The 24,210-nt window shown below is 37.6% G+C and overlaps 1 long non-coding RNA gene across 1 annotated transcript in view; it reads left to right on the top strand.

Annotated features, from left to right (window-relative positions):
* Positions 1-19,791: 19,791 nt before the first annotated feature.
* The window catches only part of LOC113018058 (uncharacterized), a 44,484-nt gene continuing 40,065 nt past the window's right edge, over positions 19,792-24,210 (top strand). The window contains exon 1 of the long non-coding RNA XR_003271683.1: positions 19,792-20,469. This is a non-coding gene — a long non-coding RNA (uncharacterized LOC113018058). The remainder of the gene's footprint in view (positions 20,470-24,210) is intronic.

Consider the following 24,210-nt stretch of genomic DNA (forward strand, 5'->3'; position numbering starts at 1 on the left):
TATAAAGTAAGAGTGATTTGGAATTCTTTTGTGTGGAGGACTATACCTACCTATGATATACCTGAATAGGGCTGGGTATTGTCACTGATTTCTAGAATCGATTTTATTCCGATTCACAAGGTCCCAAATTGATTCGGTCCAGGATTCGATTCAATTCGATTCAGGGAAATTTTGCCTCAGCAGATGCCTTTGTGTCAAAGTAACAGGATAAAACACAGAAAAACATTAAGGTGACTTTCCTGGCCTGGGATTTTATAAAAATATTCTGCAGTAGATCAAACACGTAAGAAAAACATTAATCAACATATGAACATTACCTGATGCTGCTGAAGCAGAGCAAAGTTACAGAGGTTTTAGAGACACAGCTAAGCGTTTTGCAATTTTGCATAATTTTAAAAAGTTTACATTTTTTCAGTAGCCTATTGAACGGCAGAAATTAGGCTTTTCGGAAGTAAGTAAAAGTAAAAGGAAAAAAACAGCGGCCGACAGCGCTGTAAACAACGGTAGACTTGTGCATAACAAGCAAGCAAATAATGCAGAAAACAGAGATTTTTAGATGGGAAACTGTTCTTGAAGTGTACTGAGAAAGAGAGAGAGCTGTGCAGTGTGATTTTATCATGGTGGAACGCAAAACAGCAAAAGTCGGATCAGAATCAACGAGCTGTCGGCTTTCAGCCCTGACAGTGTCCGTGCCGTCGGGTGAGAAAGGCGACGTCTCACTGATTCTGATCCGTCGGCGGGTCCACGCTTTGTGTTTACCTTCTTGTGCAGAATCCGTGTACCTGCTCTCATTTACTGTTTTAGCTGTTTAGTGGTTGTTGAAATTTAGTGAGGTTTAACCTGAGATTCTGGCGTTTCGGGTAAAATAAATTTATATTAAAAAATCGATTCAGGATTTTAATGAATCGATATCACGTTATCCAAGCTAGAATAGATTTTAATCGATAATCAAAACCCACCCCTATACCTGAAGCACTGAAGTAAGCCATAATGCTTGTAGAATGCATACTGGCACTTTCTAAAGCTATTCTGCATTTCAACAAAGGGGACGTCAAGTTCATACCTGAACACAAGAGCTATATGTTTGTTCACTGGATTGTTTGAGCTTTGACTGAGGTTAACGCTTTTACATATTCAAGGATAACAGGGCACTGAAGTATTGAGCTCATCTAAGTATTCCCTGTTATACATGAATTGTGAAGGCTTTGGGAAAGAAATGAATGATAACTTTGATCAGATGTATAATTCAACTGCATCACACACATCAGACACTCATTATAGCAACAGCAATGGCATTTCAGTAGTTAATCCACCCACTTTACGCTTCAGGGAGTTCAACCTACGCTACCTACACATGAGATAATTAAAATGCTTCTAGACATTACAGGAAAACAGCAAAGAAGCACATGTATTGGATAACTTCATAATTTGTTTCCTAGATTTATGTCATTCAGACTCCTGTCACTGCAGCTTGTTGTGATTTGAGCCATTACAGTTAGAGACTGTACCTTCTGTTGTTTCATTCATTAACATCCAATGCAACATATTTGGTAATATTCCTGAGACTTTTAATTTTAACTGGATTGTGTGTGTGTGTGTGTGTGTGTGTGTTTTAAGTTATAACTGACTGACTGTCACAGTAGTGGACCACTGTCTTAGACCAGTTTGTGTTATAGTTGACCAGTAAACTTGATTCTCATCCTGTTTGTTTACAGGTTGGATAAAGGTATGTCATGGATACTTTCTGAAATTCTGAAAATGTATTTCCACATTTATTGCCCATGTTCTAACACCCCCACACCATTTGAGGTCTTTACTCTTAGTCAGGTCCAACCCAAACAAAGGTTGATTAATCACTACCTCCCATCATTAATACATATTAAATTAGGGCTGAAGGTCAACCTTTTTGAAATGTAATGTTTCTTCAGTTCACAAAGACACTCTGTATTCAACAAACATTGACACCTTTAATATGAAGCACTTTCACAGCCACTTTTTCTTATTGACCACTTTCCAACTTGGCAGGCATACAGTTATTAAGCCATAATAAATAACAGCAGGCTTTTCCCGTAGGCTGTCCTCAGTGCCATTGGTGATGAGAATGCAGTGGAAACAAGAATGCATGTGGGAAATAATGGAGTATTACACATAAAGAACCCAGTGTATATTGTTGTCTTTTCTTTTTTTGGCATATATGTAGGTTCCAATGGGTCACTAAATCAAACAAAGACACAAAGGTAAAGAGTGACTAAAGTGCCTAAGATCTACAGATAGACTGCCTCACAGATGTAATTTTTCATTGTATAAGCTCACTGACAAATGAGCCTAGATGATCGCTGGGAATTTGTGCAAGGCAATTGATCATCTCATGGAGCTACGCCAAACCTGCATGAAAATCATGATCTATTGTCTCAAGTAGTGTGAGGAGAGCAGTTAGTATTTGAGACCCTAATTGGTTATCTAAATCTTCATTGTTCACTTGTTTAGAAGACAATATTTTATGGCACTGCTTGATCCTGTTTGTGCAATCAAAAGTATGAACACAAATAGCAAGATGGCTGTGCATTCATTTAGCTTCTCAGAATAAATAAAAGAAATGAGTAATAGAGATACCTTAGTGCACCACACCACTTTAGCTTCCATAATTGTGGTCATAACTTATTTCAGGCATTTCATCCCACACAGCAACCTACCTGATGGAGTATTACTTCAGTGCTCTGCTTAAGCCACAATAACCCTTATTCACAGTTGTACTCCTGTTGTATCTCATGAATGCTTTTAGTGCACTACGTAATGTACATGCTTATTTTATATGCACGGTCTAGTGTGCATTATACATTTTGTCACCTTGCGATGTGCATGTTTGGCCCCACTGCCCCATTCTATATCTGTATTCTGTGTTACAAGGTGATTTATTGGCTTGTTTGTGCACATTAAAAATATTAGAGTATCATTCTGTAAATGTGTGAATGAGTAATACAGGTTCAAATTTTTGTTACACTGCACACAAAGAAACAGCATTTTTTTCTTTTACAGATTGTAAAAAGACGTGGAAGATAGAAAGTTTTGCATTAATATTTATAAGCTACTCTAAACTTGTGTACTGTAATTGAATACCATTTCCCCATATATGTGGCTTTTAGTTTCAGTATGTGTTTTGGGGTAATGAGTTCAAGTGACACATTTTCACATTATGCCCCTCATAAATCTCTCTGTCACAAAGAGCAGTTTTACATTAGTGCCACTTTGATTATTCTGTGCACTTTTGCAGATTTAAATTAACTACCTGCCAGATTTCCAGCAACACTCAGGTACGCTACATAAAAATTCAGCTCATAGTGTTTTGTTGTTATATGAGTGCAAGACAGATATCTTTTGGTTTATCAAAGTGAGCCTAAGATTACTGATTTTATTCTAGTTAATGATTTTGTCATGGTCACCATTATCTAACTTTATTCATATCAGTTCCATCAACAAGTGTAAGAATCCTTTTAGCTTGAAACTTTATCTCCTTCATGAAAATGTGGTAAATGGTAAACGATAAATGGACTGGTTCTTGTATAAGCGCTTTTCTATCCTGCATCAGGACTCAAAGAGCACCATACAATAGAAATGTATGCAAATATAACACGTCTCATTCACACACACACACACACACACACACACACACACACACACACACACACACACACACACACACACGCAGAGACACACATTCATCCAAGCACTTTCTTCTGTGCTAAGTGCCTTCTATCTGTCTTCTATCTGCGGCATGCATTTGCTGCATCCCAAAGACGAAACTGGTTTAGGTTACCGTAATAGTTGCTAGTGGAACCAATAAGATCACCTTTTAGTTTCCCTATACTTTCCTATGGTGTGCAAAATATTAGTAATCCCCCCCCCCCCCCCCCCCAAAACAACAAAAAACAGTTAACTTTTTTTTATAATAAAAAGGTTTTTTTGATTTTTTTTTCATTATTACCATTGTCTGAGTCTCCCTTTAAAGCCAACCCTTTCTGCTTATTTATAACTCATTGTATCATTAAAGTTATTTGAGATCATTTACAATACAAAAAAATCCTTATTTATGTCATAATGCATAATCTTACTCCTACTATACCTACTCCTACCTCTGTCAAAAACAAAACTTTCTTTAGCTTCTGTCTCTTTAAGCTCCTTGATTCTTGCAAAGCCTTTTTTGTCTGATTGGCTGCCCTTGGCACTTTGTTATTATTATTTTATGCACTTTAAGGACTTTATCTACCTTGCATCCACACCTACAGCCGTCTTTTAGAGTCAGCAATTAACATGCATGTCTTTGGGCTGTGGGCGAAAGCTACAGCACCTGGAGGAGAGAGACAGGGGGAAAAAGATCAACTGCTGTCTTGTTGTCTTGTGGGTTCTTGTAAAGGCTAAACGCATTTAACTAAAAACAAAAGCATAACTGCAATGGGGAAAACAATCACTGGGGAATTAGGAGCACTCAGGGGCTGAGTTTTTTTTCTCCCCAGGGACTTGCCTTATTATTTGAGCTGGCCATGTTTAATATGAACATTAATCGCTGTAACAGTTTATAAACCATCACAAGTACACAAGTATACTCTGTATCACACCTCATATCAACTGTCAAAGACAGTCATGGAGGGGTGATGATTTTGGCTTTTTTGTATGTTCATCATGGGGTGTGCTTATATTTCCACACACTGCTTCTGCATTTTAGTTTAGTTTTTTTTTGACGGAACCTTTAAAAACTCATGAGAGAAACTGATCTATCTAAAAGACATACACATACATAATTTTTTTTTTCTTTTGCAAGGTTTAATGACAATATAAGAGACTTCAAAATACAGAATAGACAGTAAGATAAGAGGGTATATGGGGAAAAAAAACAGTATTTTATTGCATTTGTAGTGGATTCAGATTGCGTCATACTTTTCTAAGCCTCATGAAGATGTTAATTATATCTGCTGGTTGTAGGCTCATTACAAAATGTAAATGAACTGCCACTTTCCCCCCTCTATGTTATGGCAAATAATGTGGTCTGTCTGACATTTTTCAAATAAATCTAATATAAAGAAAGGAGGGTGGGTGAATGGTTGTCAATGGGGTTGAGGGGGTGGGCTGGGTGGAGGTTGCTACCCCTTTTTTCTCTAGTAAACTTTGGTTATTTGCTGATTCCCTCGCCTTATTAAAAATAAAATGAAGATTACTGTAGTTTGGGGCTAGAGTGCACATCACAGTATTTACTTTAAATTTTTAGTTGTAACATCTAGTGTTACATTAGTGAATGAGTATTTAATTGGCATCACTTATATACAGGGAGTGCAGAATTATTAGGCAAATGAGTATTTTGTCCACATCATCCTCTTCTTGCATGTTGTCTTACTCCAAGCTGTATAGGCTCGAAAGCCTACTACCAATTAAGCATATTAGGTGATGTGCATCTCTGTAATGAGAAGGGGTGTGGTCTAATGACATCAACACCCTATATCAGGTGTGCATAATTATTAGGCAACGTCCTTTCCTTTGGCAAAATGGGTCAAAAGAAGGACTTGACAGGCTCAGAAAAGTCAAAAACAGTGAGATATCTTGCAGAGGGATGCAGCAGTCTCAAAATTGCAAAGCTTCTGAAGCGTGATCGTCGAACAATCAAGCGTTTCATTCAAAATAGTCAACAGGGTCGCAAGAAGCGTGTGGAAAAACCAAGGCGCAAAATAACTGCCCATGAACTGAGAAAAGTCAAGCGTGCAGCTGCCAAGATGCCACTTGCCACCAGTTTGGCCATATTTCAGAGCTGCAACATCACTGGAGTGCCCAAAAGCACAAGGCGTGCAATACTCAGAGACATGGCCAAGGTGAGAAAGGCTGAAAGACGACCACCACTGAACAAGACACACAAGCTGAAACGTCAAGACTGGGCCAAGAAATATCTCAAGACTGGTTTTTCTAAGGTTTTATGGACTGATGAAATGAGAGTGAGTCTTGATGGGCCAGATGGATGGGCCCGTGGCTGGATTGGTAAAGGGCAGAGAGCTCCAGTCCGACTCAGACGCCAGCAAGGTGGAGGTGGAGTACTGGTTTGGGCTGGTATCATCAAAGATGAGCTTGTGGGGCCTTTTCGGGTTGAGGATGGAGTCTAGCTCAACTCCCAGTCCTACTGCCAGTTTCTGGAAGACACCTTCTTCAAGCAGTGGTACAGGAAGAAGTCTGCATCCTTCAAGAAAAACATGATTTTCATGCAGGACAATGCTCCATCACACGCGTCCAAGTACTCCACAGCGTGGCTGGCAAGAAAGGGTATAAAAGAAGAAAAACTAATGACATGGCCTCCTTGTTCACCTGATCTGAACCCCATTGAGAACCTGTGGTCCATCATCAAATGTGAGATTTACAAGGAGGGAAAACAGTACACCTCTCTGAACAGTGTCTGGGAGGCTGTGGTTGCTGCTGCACGCAATGTTGATGGTGAACAGATCAAAACACTGACAGAATCCATGGATGGCAGGCTTTTGAGTGTCCTTGCAAAGAAAGGTGGCTATATTGGTCGCTTTTTTGTTTTGTTTTTGAATGTCAGAAATGTATATTTGTGAATGTGGAGATGTTATATTGGTTTCACTGGTAAAAATAAATGATTGAAATGGGTATATATTTGTTTTTTGTTAAGTTGCCTAATAATTATGCACAGTAATAGTCACCTGCACACACAGATATCCCCCTAAAATAGCTAAAACTAAAAACAAACTAAAAACTACTTCCAAAAACATTCAGCTTTGATATTAATGAGTTTTTTGGGTTCATTGAGAACATGGTTGTTGTTCAATAATAAAATTATTCCTCAAAAATACAACTTGCCTAATAATTCTGCACTCCCTGTACATATAAATGGCCCACCCTGTACAATACCTATTGAACATATTATTGTTGCACTACTGTACGTACTATTCTGTTAGGTACTGTCAGCATTAATAGATTTGTATCTAATAATCCTGAAATCACCCTGTTCTCCTTTACAATCAGTACTCATTTATATACATCATATTATTTATATTGATAAATATATTCATATCAGTCTTTTATGAATTTCTATACCTGTATAATAAATCTATCCATCCATAGGCGTAACTTTGTGTTGAACATTGGGTGGGGGGGGGTTAAGATCTCTGTCTTAATAAATAAATAAATAGATTTGTTTTAAACGCAAGAGGACCACCAGCATTTTTGCTTGTCGGCTCTCCACTGCAGTATTCAGAATCAGAATACTTTATTAATCCCTAAGGACATTATTGCACACAGCACATTGCCAACCCCCCTCCACCCAAATGCATTATCCGTCAGCCCCCTACAGCACAGTGTTAACGTCAAAGTTTGCCGTGATTTATGGTGGCAGAGGCATGAACTGCCCCAGTCAACATAGCTCCTGGGATAACTCAGGCACACAAACCCCTCCACTATGATAAGATTCTGCTGTAAATTTGCTGTAATTTTAGCACACAGGTTTAAGAAAATATTTTCATAATGCAGAGAAATGACATTTCCTCTTTTGTTCACAGAAAAAAAAAACTGCAAAAGGGAGAGCTTCAGATTTAAGGGTGGGAAAAGTTGTGCCTTAGGTTGAGAAGCAAAAACAAATAAATAAATAATTCTGAATATTTCTGAGCTCTAATTTTTCTTCGATCCAATCAGAAAAATAACAGTTGTTTATACATCCTAATGGATAAGTTGTGTCTAAGTGCCATCTTACAAAGCAGTGTTAAATGGACAATATATTTAACAAGTCTATTAATCAGAGATAAATAAAAACAAAATAAATTTAATTATCAGCTTTGTGTTTCATTTATTTTCTTAACCGCTTATCCGATTCAGGGTGAGAGTGCCGGAGCCTACAGCAACTGATGCAGGGCAAGAGACAGCTCAGTGTTGAGTTTTTAAATGATGAAACACTGGAATGCATTTTATTGCCAATATGCAGCTGGTAAGGACCTTATAAGGAGTTTACATTTTTGATACTATGGTCACTGCAAATACTTGGGTCACCAAAAGTATCACTAATATGTGTGCAATGGAAAATCTTATTAGATGAAGATGAGATTGTAATCATAACACGTCCTCTCTGTATCAATATTCAGCAAAAAAATTGTATTAACCCCAAGTCATGCAATCACTAATAAACCCTATACAGGATTGAAAGTAGGTAATAGTCTCGATTCACCCATAAAGGGACTTCACGATCACAATTCTGAGGTAAATTTATGCATATTCCTAATACACTGTATGTATTAAATGCCAAAAAAGTCAAAGAGGATTATTGCACTATTAATGTGTGCCTGTGAGCAGACAGCAGGCAGTTGTGAAGGACAGAAGAGTCTTCGGGGCTTACTTGTCCATTCACTTGTAATTTTAAATGTTTAATCCTTAATGACCACCACATTATATTTGTTTTATTATCTGTGAGCATATTATCTTATTGGATAAGTCCTGATTAAAGAAACATACATATGGTATCAAAGCACCCAAAGGTTCTGCATATACTTATTCAGCAATTGTTGACAGCCTAACACAGCACTTCAGGCAGGATCTTATACACAAGAGAATAGGATAACCTCTTTCAAGGTTTGAGAGATAATTATATATTATTATACAGTAGGTCAGGCAGTGGGGTGGGATCCAGACAGTGCCAGGTGGTTAATACTAGGGTCGCAGTTGGGTCATGTTGACTGAATGCCAAGCCAATGTAAGCAAGATGACTTTAAAATACTAAACTCTTAGAATATTTAATAGAAAGCATAAATGAAGTCCAAGGGCATTTATTGTATTTTAGTTGTGATGTTTCAAAAAATCTGCTATTCCCGTACATTTCTGTGTACATTTGTATTTAGAGTATTTGCTTTCTTGTTACATGCTTATCTTGTAACTTTTAATGCATGAAGACATTTTGATGTCTGGATTTGTTCCCTCTATATACTCAGATGTCACTGCTTCATGATACATAGAAAATAAAGATGCAATTAAATATAAAAATATAGATCAATAGGTATTGATGCAAATACAAGCACACATTTTCTGTAAACAGATAGTAATTAACATTGGTTCATATTACATATAAATTTCAGTCAGTTTTTAAATTGACTTAGAAAAAGCTTCATTATTTCTAATACTAGCTGGTATTTGACTATTTTTGTTCTTAATCACAGAATAAATTATTGTCTGGGGGACATATTATCAGATATATACCTTGTATTCATTTTCACTGCCTACACATGTAACTTCTTGACCTGCTTAGAGGATGGAAACAGAAAATAACTGATGCTCTTTACGATTTTAACTTTGTTTAGTGTCATTTTATTTGTGTTATCAAGTAAGGTTTTTATACATGAATCATATTAATAGGTAGAGATATTTTACTAAGGTCAATTAATGTTTATATTGTACTCATTTGTTTGACCTACACAAAAGGCATTGCACCAAAAGGATATATGTTTGAAATGTATAGCACTGGTTTTAGATAACTTAATAACGGCCATAAATTAACTAAATCAAAAATGATATGTTTTAAAACTGCACGTTTAAGCATGTGCACACACAGACACAAACAAAAGAAAGAAATGAACAAGATTTATATTAGAAATGTTTCTTGCAGCAAATCTAGATGTTACTCTGTACTCATATTGTCTGCCTGTCCCCTAATAATTTCACACTGGTCTTGACTGTGAGCATTGTTAATGACATTATGGATTCTTTTACCCTTTGTCCCGTCACAACTAAAGATTAAATTAAAATCTTTAGCTAAACCTGACCTAATTCCAACCCTTTAACCCCTTGTCCTAACCCTTATCCAGTCACTTGAAGTTGTGAGCACTATGCAAAGTTTACTTACAATGCAAAAATGTTATCACCAAAAAGGACTTCAAACTATGTGTCCAGTCAAATACAGCAAACAATACATACAATACATATAGGCACAAATAAAAGGAAGGTCATTTATCATTCTGAGTCTTTTTCAAACCTATCACAGTAAAATGGTAAGAACCAAACACCAGTGAAACACCTGTTATCTTTTTTGCTTTAAAAAAAATCCAATTGTTTTGGTGTTTTTCACTTTCATCCATTTTTGCATTCATAAAGCATTTGGAAAGGAAGCATCTGTGGTCTCCACAACACCAGTGATTATTGGATTTATCTTCTTGTACATCCCCCAAATGCTTTTACATTAAATTTGTGCACAACATTCACAGAATAGGAAACAAAAATAACACAGCATACATACTAATCCACAAGAAATAGAAACTTGTTATTGGAAAAGTTTTTTCAAACAACAGTGTCACTTGCATTATGTACCCTTCAAACAAACTGTAGCCTGGAACGAACAGCTTATAAAACAAGCTGTAATATTGACTTCGCCATCATTTAAAAAAAATTCTAGTATCACTTCATCACATTACACATACTGAATCTGAATTAATAGTAGAAAGTACAATTGACCACACATCCACTGTGATATTTGACTGTAATTAAATGTGCTGGTAAGTCAAGCTGAAACTGGTACTCATTGTTGAGATAATGACCAAAGGTACTCTAAGCTGCTCCTTTATTTCCCAAAGGGTCACCACAGTGTATGGATCCACGTATTTGATCTGGCACATATTTTACGCCAGTTGCCTTTTCTGATGCAACCCTCCCATTTTAAGAGTACACTAACTTGTGAATCCTGAGTCTGTTTTTTTTTTTTGTCTTCTCCTTGTCTCAAAATTGAAGGTCTTTCCCATGTTAGGTAAATGTGTTAACCACAGTGTGAATTTCATCAAATATAGCAAAAATGCAAATGGGCAGACACTGCTGGAATATTTTCTGATTCTGGAAAATAAGTTCAGACCTTTTAGTTAATTTAGTATAATAAAGAAAACAGAATTTGTATTATTTCACAGTAATTTTTAATAATCAGTTTACTCTGGTGTTCAAAGAACACCAAAAACCAACCCTATTTAACCCTCATGCTTTTACTTTAACGTACATGGACTACCAAATGGGGCCCCTGGGGGACCACAAGGACAAATTACTTTAATAAGCAATCTTTCCCAGCTGTAAACCGTGGCCTCATACTTGTTCTCACCAATTGCCCCAATCTCACCCAGTGCAAAGTAAGTTTGTTACTCAATAAAGCAAACAGAATCACATTATCTGCATAAAAACAGACGAGATCCTGAGAGATCCTAATTACAGCTGTGCAAGACTGGAAACAACTAAAAATAAAAAAGCTAAACGCACACTACAGACAGTTATAGCACACAGTTTGTCTCATGCACTGCACGGGGGAGCAAAGAGTTGTTAACTTCCTCTCTACGTTTAATGGCCAAAAGTAACACCTTTTTTTAATACAAAAATTACTTTGTAATTAAAAACATTAAATTTTTTCAATGGTTAACTATAAAAAAAAACCTGGATATCTCACTTATTAAACTAAGTATCTTTTGTTTGTTTCTTTTTAACATCGCACAATGTTTTTTGCCATTTTCTGCGTTAAAGAAATCTAAAGTTTACAAGAATAAAATTTCCTTGGACACTATATTTATTTTTGATGTGAACAAGTTTAGTTATTCAACGATAACTGGATGCACTGCTGCAGCAATTTTTCAAAACTTGATCGTAGCAAACGGCTTTTATGTACGAAACCATGATATCAAAAAAACGTTTTCTATTTAAATTACAAATATAATCCTCCTCCATAACCATATCACTCCATGCTACCAACCTAAATGAGTTGATTATAAATTAGGCTGAATCGCAGACAACTAATTGCACTATGTGATTAAGGCCAGACTTCTAATGAATGATCAAATGACATAATTATTATTCACATTAGTCCTGCCACCGAGTATATCACTCTGTGTGCAGAAGGGCTTTTAAATGTTTGGTCATTGCAGGCACAATGTTTCACTCTAAAGCTGAAATCAACATGATTACATAATCTAACATCAGAGCTGAAGCCACACTGATAAATATGCCTCTTACTTTATTAGATAAATTTAGAAAATCTTTTGCAAACTTGACATTGGGTATACTTGTTCTTCCTATTTAAGTGTAATACATACATGAAGCATTACTAATCTGCTTCATTCAACAATGTCTCCAACGCACGAATGGAGACAACACACACCAGTGTGACTCTTCAGATAAGTGGAAACTGTAATAATTATGGTGCTTTAAAGTTAGGTTAAAAATGGTTATGCAAGCATATTTTCTGACAAAACATTTTACTTAAAGTGTTGCACAGTAATATGTTGGCTAGCACTGTTGCCTCACACCAAGAAGGGCCTTTAAATGCACTGGTTCTCTGGGGCCCTTCTGTGTTAAGCTTTCACAGTCTCACACTGCCGGTGTGGGCTCTCACAGGGTATTACAGTTTTCTACCACAGTCAGAAGACATGCATGTAAGGTTAATTGGCAATTCTAAATTGATTTGTGTAAGTGGAAGAAAATGGATGGGTCTTTAAAAATAAATGTATCAGTGTGTGTGAAGACAGCCCTAATGTGTGCAATGTGTGAGGAGAAATTGTTCCTAGGAGGTTAAAATAAAATTACAACAACATGAAGACATCTACCTCAGAATCAGAGTGGGAATTAATTATCATATTTTGGGTAAATAAAACTTGTAGATCACAGAAATACTGATTGTCTTTCCGATCTTCATTTTAATAAGGCTTAATGATATATGTCCCCCTCAAATCAGTTCTTCCTTAACATGTCAGACTTTAAATTCTGTTGTTGATCAAAGGGGCAGAGACACGCCATTTTATTTATTTATTTTTATAGGCTTTATCCTTCAAGCTCAGGTCTTCTACCAGAGGCCTGGGAGCTTACATGTGCTTTTGCTAGGACTGTGCTCTTTTGGACAGAGCTCTCGGATGTTCTTCCGTGGATCTGGTAAAGCCACTTGCCCGGTTTGTGTGTGACTGCCCCTAGTGCTAAGATTACCAACTGTTGCCTTTACCTTTCACTCTTCTCGAGCTCCTCTCTCTGCCCTTGGTACTTCTCCAGCTTCTTGTGTTCCTTCCTTCTGATGTTGCTATCACTTGGCATAGCTACATCTATCACTAGGGCTGTTTTGCTCTTCTTTTCCACCACTACTATGGCCCGTTGGTTAGCCATCACCAGTTAGTCCATCTATATCAGGATGTCTTACAGGATCTTAGCTTGGTAAATGTCAAGCATTCTCCTGGGGCATTTGACCTCGGGACTTCCAGGCCATACTTAAAACAGATGTTCCTATATAATATGCCAGCCACTTGGTTATGATGTTCCACATATGCCCTGCCTGCTAGCAGCTTCATGCTGTCATTATGTGCTTGATTGTGTCAGGGGCATTTTTGCACAACCTGCTCCTGGGGTCTACCCTAGTTTGGTAGATCCAAGCCTCTGTTGAGCTTGTTCTCAGAGCTTGTTCCTGTGCTGACATGATTAGTGCCTCTGTGCTTTCTTTCAGTCCAGCTTTGTCCAGACATTGGTAGGATTTCTCAATATCAGACACTTCTTCTGCCGGTGGCACATACTCTGCAAGGGCCTGTCCTTCAATGATGGTTCCTCTCCTTGCTCCTCTCTTTTCCTGGCTTTCTTCTGTCTGAGATATTTACTAAGCAAACTACCATTTGTGGCTATCCGTCTGATGTACTCAAGTTGTTGTTTCTTCCTGACACTCACTAATTCTCAGCCTCCCTCCTTCCGCTTAATGTACAGCTTCAGGTGATGTACTTGGGGTGAAATCCACCATGCATGGTACGGAGCTTCCTTCTGTTGATGTCAGTGGCTTCTAGATCCTCCTTTGGCCAGCTTATTATCCAGACATGGTATCTGATGATCTGAGTTTTGACTGCCTTCCCCCTTTTTGTTACCATCCGACAGACTTCTTCTCTAGTGTGAATGACATTCTGATGTCAGTGCTGTTGATTCTATGGGTGTGGTCCTAAAAAGGCTCTTTAGAGTCCTGTCGATCTTGTAGTCCTGTTGATATAATTTTTCTTTTGTGTGCAGAACAACCTGTAAACAGCTTCATTCTGTCAGACTGTATTTGCATCTCCTTGCTGTCTTTGGGTGTGTTTTCTCACTTTGGAGCATTTGTTCCCCATGTGTTCATAATTTTGACAAATTGCATACTTTCATTGTTTTGGTTTTGGTTTTGTTTTGTTTGTGTTCTGGTGTTTTTTTTTCTGGGTTGCTGTGAGCTGACATCTCAGGGCCAGTGAACATTTGTCTTTGATTTAAAAAGTTACAATTTCATGATAATACATGATAGCATGGAAAAACATCAAAGCGTGGCTATATTTCTGATAATAAAATAAATATTTCAATATTTCACAATATTTCCCAAATTGACAGATAATTGTTATGTTGCAAGATGCACACAACCTTTCTGACAGTAAATATAGAAGCCATTCTATTACACATTGCTATCATTCTAGTTGTTGTGCCACAAAAACATTTTTTGTGCCCATATGTCAAGTCCTGTATGCCAAAAAAATCAGGATGTCCTACTGTTTTCGGTCACATTGATAAGCACACAAACCAGCATGCTTTATAGTCACTTAGCCAGGCATACAAACGGCAACAGGGTTAAGTTCAAGGTGCAATGTAGCATATCCCATTTCTGTGCATTATGCATACAATACTACAGGATTTTTAAGCACAGCTGCATTATGTACGGAAAGTAAAAATAAAGACAAGCGAGCAAGGATATTGAAATATACAAAAAACGCAGGTGTATTACATGACTGTATTGCATGTAGGGTAGGTCCTGCTGTTTAGCATTCTGACTGTCATAACTTCTGAAAACACTTAATGGAAACACTTACTGAGACACTTAATGGAACTAGGCTATTATTAATGCACCTGTGCTTTCCTTATTGTGTCGAGTCAAAATGTCTGCGGTTAAAAAAGGTTGGGGAGGAAAAGATTTATAGTAAATGTGTAGGTATAGGTAATTCTTACACAGTCCAAACATAAAAGAACAAAACAGAAAGCTCTATAGAGACAGAAGTGCATTCATCACATTTTTAGACCTCAGGGTTGTGCATTTCGGTAGTGCTGCATGTAAATAGAACACTCCACAGGATACCTTTTAAGAAAACATCCAGCAGGTGGTAATAGTCTGCACTGCAAAATATAAATACAGTGGCATTAACTGCATAATTGGAACTTGTTGAATCATGATATCTTATTCTGGAGGCCAAAACATTTGGTGCCTTGTGTGTTTTTTGGATTAATGTGAATACTTCTAGCAATCATCAAAGCTGTGCCTGCATTTACAGCATGGCGCTCCTTTGCTACCTCTAAAGTAATGTTAAACAATGGAGCAATCTTACTATATTTCATAGAGATATCGACCACAGATACACAGGGATAAGAATCCTCCACAAAATCTGCAAATTATTATTTTTAAACAGTTCCAGCATTGAAAAATGTAGTAGTATTGTTAACACCATCAGTTGGAGAGCACAGAAATACACATGCAAGGTTTTCTGATTACAGTTAACAAGCTGCGTCTGTCGTGTTAGTAAATTACCCAAAGCTGAATATCATGTCTTAGTTTGTGACCTTGCACTAAATTGCACATAAACTGAGCATGTCATATTCAGGTGACTGCACCTGTGTTGAGAACAGCACAACTTTTGTCAATCACTTATAAAACTAACCATAACTACAAGGAAGAAGACAGCACAGTGCAGTTGGTGTAGTTGTGAGGTCATACAACAACTTATTTCTTGGTAAAGATTGGTGATTAAATAATCCCTTTGTTCCCTGTGCTACCTACCGGTTGTTGTTGTTTTATTTTGTTTTGTATTTTACATACCTTTTAATGCATAATGGGAAAAATGTACATCAGTTATGTAACTTCATTAGCCTTTTGAGAAGTAAAAAAACAAACAAACAAACAAAAAAAAGCCAAGTGGCAGAGGAAAGGAACATGAGCTGTATTTGCTGGCTTTTTGAAACATGGATCTGGACCATTGACAGGTGGTTGGAAACTGTGCTACCTTGATAATGAGATTCAGGAAGGTCTTTGCTAGTAACTCAGCCAGAGGGTTTACCCAGGCTTATCTGCAAGCTGTACCACACTGAGGGAGAGAGAGAGAAAAATAGAAGGAAAATGGGAATTTTGGGATAGACACTTGTCTTTCACAGTAAACACTTGTGATGAATATTGAACATTGCTTCCAGTTTTAGAACATTAATCACATTTCTAAGTTGAGTAAGTGACAATTTCAGCCTCATGGGACCATCTGGCTGTGGTAAAGCATTGCCTGCAATTATAGAGTAATAAAAAGATAATATGTAGGTGTTGAATTTCTTACTTTTGAATTATTAGTGCATAACCTGGACAAGGCAAGTTCAGTTTATGTCACAGGCTGGGTCTCCGACCCAGCACTTTGAGCTTTCTTTGTATTGTTCTCATTTTTTGAGATGTTGTTAGTTTTGTGTTATTTCCTATTTGCCTTTAGTTTAGGCAGTTATTGTTCCTGGGTTTTCTGTTTGAGTTCTTGCATTATTCATCACGTATTTGGTATGTTAAGTTTGTATTGTCATGTCTAGTTTTAGTGTTTCCTGTTTTATTCTGACAGTGTCATGTGTTCTTTGGTCATTGTATTTAGTTTCACTCCTCCTGGTCCTGTCATTAGATTCATGTCAGTCAGCTGTTTCCTCATGTGTCGCCACTTCCCCTGATCACCTCATGTCTGTATTTAAGCCTTTTGTTTTCTTCATGCCATTGTCAGTTCGTCTGTTTATTCTCACCAGAGTCATAGTCATAGCCTGTTTATTTTTCCACCTCGGTCATAGTTATAGTTTTTGGTCTTAGTACCTTTAGTGTTTTGTTTCTTAGTGTTTTGTCAGTTCAGTGTTTTGTTTCTTAGTGTTTTGCCTGTTTGCTTTGGTCTCTTGGTTCATCTCCTGCCGTCATCGCAATAAAGGTTCACTTTTCTGTTAATCATTACTATTCCTCGTCATCATCTGCTTTTGGGTCCTGCTTCCGCACACATCGGCGCACCCCGCCGTGACAGTTTATTAAAATTTGTTATATCATATTTTAGATAGATACAGTATTAAAGCATGGTCTGCCAAAACACTGTACTTTCATATTAGCATATCATAGTTGCCAGTTGGTGACAAAAGAAAATGCCAAATTTTCTCACGAAAGGCTCGTAATTATTGGTGGGACAAAACATTGATAAGCTGACCATTATTAATATATGAGACACCATAAATCGTTCCCCTGTGTAATTTAACTTGCTGAAGTCACCAGTTCATGAGTCCTTCTCATGTTGCCCTCAACTGAATGAGGGTAAAGTGCAAGAAAGTAAAGTAACTTTCAGTGACGAAGAGGAAATTCACAGGGGAGAAATGACAGACACTTTGAATACATTGGAAAGCATATCAGAAAGCCCATTAAATACATGGACACAACAAAACTGACCAGTGAAAATAATAAACACACTGGTACCATGCAGTGGAAATACACACACCTGCTTTTGCCTTTTTAGGAGTAATTTTTCTTGTCAGTAAAACATATGCTGTGAGTCATTGATGATTTTCTTGCAGTATATCTTCTTGCAGAATTGCCATTTTCATAGCATTGTTACCAAAGTGTTGTGATAATATGTACTGTGGGGAATTTAAGGTTGTATTACAAAGAGTATTGAGATGACACAAATTTAATAAGAAGACCTGTTCTAGGTTTGAACCTGATGATCTGCTGAGAGTTTGCATATTCGACCTGTGTCTCTGGATACTCCAATTTCCTCCCATAGTCCGAAGATATGCATGTTAGGTTAATTGGTGATTCTAAATTGGCAGGAGGTGCAGAAGTGATCATGAATGATTGTCTCTCTGTGTTAGCTATGGTGATGGACTGGTGCCTTTTCCAGGATGTTCCCTGCCTCTCGTCCAGTGTCAGCCTCAACTCTAATTGGATAAGTGGTTGAGAAAGTGGATGGATGGATGTTTCTGCAAATAACTTTTTGGTTCATTAGGTGTGCACAAACATGAACAATTACACTGTTTCACAAATGTCCATGAAATGGGGTTGTGAGTAGGGCCTCTCCCTGAAAGTCAGAGCTTTAAAGCATCAGTCAAAGCCTCATATGCGTTTAATGAACCTGTTTGTTCTTTGTACTATAGGTGCCAGCATGCACTTCGCAGCGGCTGCAGCTAGTTCAGCCGCTGCGAAGTGCATGCTGGCATCGGTAACTCTGTGTATGTAATCAGTAATAAAGTGTGTGGATATGCATAAGCTTCAGTATAATGGCTATACAAATGCAAACTTATTTTATGTTTGCATGACATTGCATTAAGTTTGACAAGAAGTGGCTAACAATAATTTCTTAAAGAATGAATTACTGTAATTTATTAATATATGTACACAATATATGCACCTTTTATGGTTTCACTTGTTTGTTTTTATGCATTTACAATAACAACAAATCAAAATGATAAAAATGAAAAGAACAAACGTTTAAATGATCATAGAGAACCACTGAATACAGTTAAGCTGAAAAAGTTCTCATTGACAATAAGCAATGATTTTCACTAAACTGGACAAATGTGAAGTTGTTGACTAAAATATTTCCTGTGATAATGGATTTCCTAGACAAACCCCTGACATTAGATTTTTTTTTCTTTAACTGGACTAAAAAAATGTCCTTGTTGGCATGACTCCCCAGGGAGACCAGAGTGATGGATGGAATTCAGTAGCAAGTGACTCTGCCAAAACCACCTGCTCATAGTTTTGGTGTCAGGTTGTTGATGTGATGTAACCTTGCCTCGATAAAATCAAGGGCACCATCCACTTATAAAGCCCACTTAAAATGTAACCAACCAAGCTACCAAATTTTTTTGTGTTCTACATGACTTGGAAGTTAAATTATAATGCCTGTGTAATCCTAATTGACGAACATATGAGGGGTTGCACATACCATTAAATAGGAAACAAGCTACCTCACTTGGAATGTGAAGTCCAGGCTTAGGAAGATAATTGCCTGGCTTTAGCGATGCTACTTATTCATAATAAGCATGTGAGAGTGGCAGCTCTTTGTATATGACAAATTGGTTACACCATGAATGGTATGTATCGAGAGCATTTACACAAATGTTTTCGAATTGTATTTTTTTTGGTACAATATTTATTATTGCACACAGCTCGTCAAGTATTCACACAATGATAACAGAATTCCTGGCAATTTGTTTAGGTGGCTAATTATATAATTGTACAGCTGCTACTGCTTGGTTCTTGTTTCTATGCAGTGTGCTGCTCTCTTGCTTGCTATTTTTGTCTTCCTCTTCAGTCACACTTGACAGTTGGCCAGCATCAACTACCGAACATCAGAGAAAAAAAAGTTATGACCAAAAAAAAAAGTTAAAAAAAATGTCAGCTCCAGGGATATTTAGTAATCAGGTTACAAGGATGAAGAAAGGAGATTAGATTGCCTCTTGGTTCAGTGCTCTTTTCCATGCTGCTGCTCCTTCTCTTCATATCTATTTAATTTTACATATTTATCAGGCATTATTTGTTACTCTGAGGACTATGGGCGGTGAACCTTTCTGTCTGACATGGCTGGAAATGGCACAGCGGTAATTGTCAAAAGCCAAAGCTAGAGAAGTGCATATCGCAGTGTGTATGTGTGTGTGTAAAGGAAAGGAGAGGAGGAGAGAGAAAACGAAAGGGTGGGGAGGTGCAGTGAGAAACAGGGAGGGTGTATGTGTGAGGGAGGGGTAAGGCGAGAGAGAGAGAGAGAGAGAGAGAGACAGCAGGAGAACGAGCGGCTCGCCTCATTCCGCTGCTTTCTCAGCATCTATTCTGTGAGAGTCTATTCTGGAGAGGAGAGCGCTACCGAACAGGCGAATAGGAGAAGGAAAAGAGGACAAAATCCACTGATCAGGGAGCATATCGAGGAAAAGAACACATAATCTAGTCTCACTGGCATGTGTTATCACCATCTATAGCTTTGGTGGAGGTCTGTGAAAGTTTCCATCCTGGGGGGACACCCTCCCCTTGTTGTGGGGACGAACAGCGGATGCTGAATTTCATTCCTGAAGGCAGGGGGAGAGCTGTGAGGACCGGCTGGATTCACTTGCATTGGAGCTGGTAGTGCGCACCAGAAGAGATCCTACAGTCTCTCGTTCTCCCTTGTCTCTCATAAACGCATTTTCCAGTAGAATACCTAACATTGTTTAGCTCTGCCAAGGTGGAATATCAGGGAGAACCAGCCCAAAAGAAATTAATCTAAACCAAGGAACTAAAGGGTAATGGATTATGCACAAATTCACTGAAGGACATCCTGCTCACAAAAAGTAAGTTCAAATCAGAAAAGGCTTTTAATTGGTTTCTGATTTTAAAAGACTTGTGGGATTTTTGCCCTTGTTGTGGAGCAGAACCAATCGTATCTCATGACAGCTTGCGGACTATAGGATTCTGGATAGTATTTCAAGGTAAGAAAACATCCGTGGCTTCTTTTATATTAAAAGCACCCTTCAGGTTTTCTGTGAAAGGGGCAGATTAGGCAGGCGAAAAGCTCAGCATGAAATATGCAGTGACGTGGGAAAGAGAAAGCACTATGAAAAAGACGGATCTTGTCTTTCATTGTATTTAATCAGTTTTACAGAAAGTGCAAAGTTAGAAAAAATGTACAACTACACAATGAGAAGCCCCGTGGCTTTCAGAGAACAAGATTGCTTTTTGTGACGGCTGTGAAAGACTACTCCCCTCTGCAGAGAAGAATGTGTCTATGTGTATCTGCATACTTGTGCATGTGTGTTTGCTGAGAGGGAAGATGCCTGCCTGCAAAGCAATTCATGCTTTGCTTCCTTGCTATATATTGGTTATCACCAGGGGAGGCTGCAAGTGGAAGGGGCATAATTGCAGTGGTTGTTTGTTCGCATCTTTGCAACACCTAGTATCAGTGAGAAGGGAATTACTTTTGTACAGTAGCCGTATTTTATTCATAAACGTGAGGGCCTCAGCATTTTAAAGGCTGCCTTATTCCTTTTATCTGGCCACAGATAAGTGATTCTGTCTGGTATTACACCAGCTCAGATGCTCTACATCACACTTTCACCTTCAGCTTCTATGTATTTCTGAATCTGTTCTAGCAATGCACTTTTGTGTCTCTTTGCTTTTTCCCCAAATGTGAAAGTGATGATAAAGTGTTTTTCTGTTGATGCTCTAACTTTCTTTTTTTTTCCAGATGAAAATTTATTTATTTATTTATTTTTTATATTCTTTATTTCTACAATATTACCTCATAAAGATGATTACAGGCATTAATTAACACAGTTTACAAGAGAAAAACGAAACAAAACGAGAAGAAAGAAAGATGAAAATTTAGACTCTTTCATTAGGCGGTGTAGGGTCTGACAGAGAGATGATCGTATATGTTTTTTCTTTATTGGAAAGAGTGAATCTGCTGCCCTCTTGATCAATACCAGCCAAGTGCATGGCTATCTCCTTTTGTAAGGCAACGGTTGAAATATTTATTGCTTGAGCATCCTGTCGGTTCCCTGAAATATTTAAAATAATTGAATAATGAATAGCCTGTCTAAGCTGTCAAAGCCCAGTTTTTGGCCTGGGCAGATGATTATAATGCCATCTCCTCATGTAACATGCCAAACAGTGACCATTAAATGCCTTTGCCTCTGGATATAAAAATTTCACAAGAAGTGTTTCTCCTCTTTCAAAACATCCACTGGGGGGGAGTGGAGCCTGATGGGAAGTTGATGACAGCTCCTGTGTATCTGGCATTGACTGCCAATATTGGCTAAAACCTCCAATTGTTCCAGTGAATGTATAGTGTGTTTATTTAGTATAGTGTGTTCTTTGCAAGCTCCTTTGACTACGATGACCTGGATGACTGAGAACCTTCACAGACGTATAGTGTGTTTGTAAGAAACTGCTCTATTGAGTGTTCTATTGAACTCGTATTTAGCGTTCATTATGCATGATGTGTGTTTGTTTACTCTTTAAAGATATGCGACCCTGTTATCTGTTCTCCCTGCTCTATTCATTTAATCCAGTGATCTATATCTGCACTATTTGTTTGTTCAATATGCAACGTCGTGTGTACATATGTGTGTAAGAGAAGGCGTATAAATGAAACGAGTTTTTGTGTGTATCTGGTATCTGTGTGGGTGTGTATTTGTCCAGAGCTCTGAGCTTCATCCCTTTTGATGTTTTATTGAGTGTTAACCATAGTAGGGCTGACGCATTCCCTCTGATATGGAGTAGCATGGTTAAAGGAACACACAGACACTGACTTTGCTCACCTTTGTATTTTCTTTAACTCTGAATTAGCAATGCTATGTCTGCCTCTTTTGGCCCTTTAGAATTGGGAAATGATTTGGTCCAGGTTGGTTCTGTATGCAGGAAGTGTGAAGGTCTGAGCATGCATGTCTGGATGTAAGCTAGTAGGGTGTATGTGCGCTGTGGGTATACAGCCTGTATGGTCAGATGAAAGTGCCTGCTTGTGAATTTAGAGTCCGTTAAGGGGCTAGTATAGAGTCAGTCTTTCCTCTATTGCTGATTCTAGCAAATGAGTCAAAGACAAGGCCCTCCATTTGCAGTGATAATCTGCATCCTCTGAATCACAGGATGGACGCAGCAGAAGGACAGAGCCCTCTTCTACACTGGGATTATCCACTGTTGCTGACAGCACAGAGACAACAAGGAAACAATGTTAATGGCAAAAATGTTGGGGTTTTGATTTATTACTCACAGGAGGACAGCTTATATCAGTATGCATGCACGCGGGTAGGCAGCTGATATCTGACACACCTGCTTCCAAATACAATAAATCATTTGCAATCATGTGCATATGTCAGTCAGATCACATTATAAAATTGTCAAATCATGCTTAATATCTTAATATATATGTTTTTGACTGCTAGTAGTACAGTAGCTTTTACACTGAATATTTTAATTAATTTTAATAATTAAGGTTCATTAAAATGAATACTGCATGAATATCTATATTATATATTGATAAACCTTTTTAAATTAAAGCATGCCCTGGTCATGTTGCCAATTTTAGGCAGAGTAACCATTCTAGTCACTGTGGTAGTGAAAATGAACCTTTTTAGAATTCAAAAATGCTAAAATGTTGAATTCCAAATTTCCCTTTTGAAAGAAATTTTATTTCATGTGATTTTCAAGAGTTTCAAAGCTTTTTATTATTTTAATATTAGAAAAATATCCTGCATACCAAAATGGCAAAATTCAAAGTGATGGGAAAAAAGGTAAAAAATAATAACTTGCACTGCGACTTGTATAGTATCAATTAGATGTTGTCTGTATTGTTGGTATTGTGAGAGAACAGATGCAAGATTTGTACCCAGAAGCAGCATATTTTTAGCCTGTCCATTAAGGACATGGGAGAAAAATCAATGATCACAGACTGAAACACTGGGTTTCAAATTTAACTTTTTCTTCTATGACCTCTGAATACAGTTGGAAATATGCACTTTGTAAATAACAAAATAAGTTGGTTTTTTTTCCAGATTTGTTTCAACTAATTTATCCATAGATTTATTTATTATCACTAATGTTGGTAGATTTGCCTTGGTCACATTTGTAGCACACATATTGTGCAGGCCCACCCCCTATATTTCATTACAAGCTGATATGTGTTTAATGGTTAATTGCAGTCAGAAAAACATTAACATAGTCATGTTAGCCCCACATCTGTAGCATATGCACCACCAGCTCTGAAACCAGCTTTTAGAGAGGTATGGTCAAGACCAAAGCATGACAGGATATGGATGATCTGCTGTGAGCTCCTTTGAATCCCTGATGAAGCGAAACACAATATGCTCAAACAGCTGGGTCATTTATGGAAAATGCCGACTCATCACAGTCCCTTCAAAGGAGGGGAAAATAATTCAGTTTTAATAGTGTTTGCCTCACAGAGAAAAAAATATATATCTTGAATGACTTAGTTCATTACATTGACAGCTTGTTTATTTAAAAAAAGAAGAAAAAGGAAAAGTTAATGGAAGGCATATGGACAAACAGGTTACTGTTTAAACTTTACTTAATATTCTAATTAAAAGTAGCAAAATAATACTAATGTTGTCAATGCTCAAGTGTGCTGAGCAAATGCTTGACAATAAGAGGAGACTATGTTTCATTTGTTGCATTTCTTAAACAAAACAAAAAATCTTTAACATATACTTAAAAAT

This window comes from Astatotilapia calliptera, unplaced genomic scaffold (genome assembly GCF_900246225.1).
Source record: "Astatotilapia calliptera unplaced genomic scaffold, fAstCal1.2 U_scaffold_38, whole genome shotgun sequence".
Classification (NCBI taxonomy): Eukaryota; Metazoa; Chordata; class Actinopteri; order Cichliformes; family Cichlidae; genus Astatotilapia; species Astatotilapia calliptera.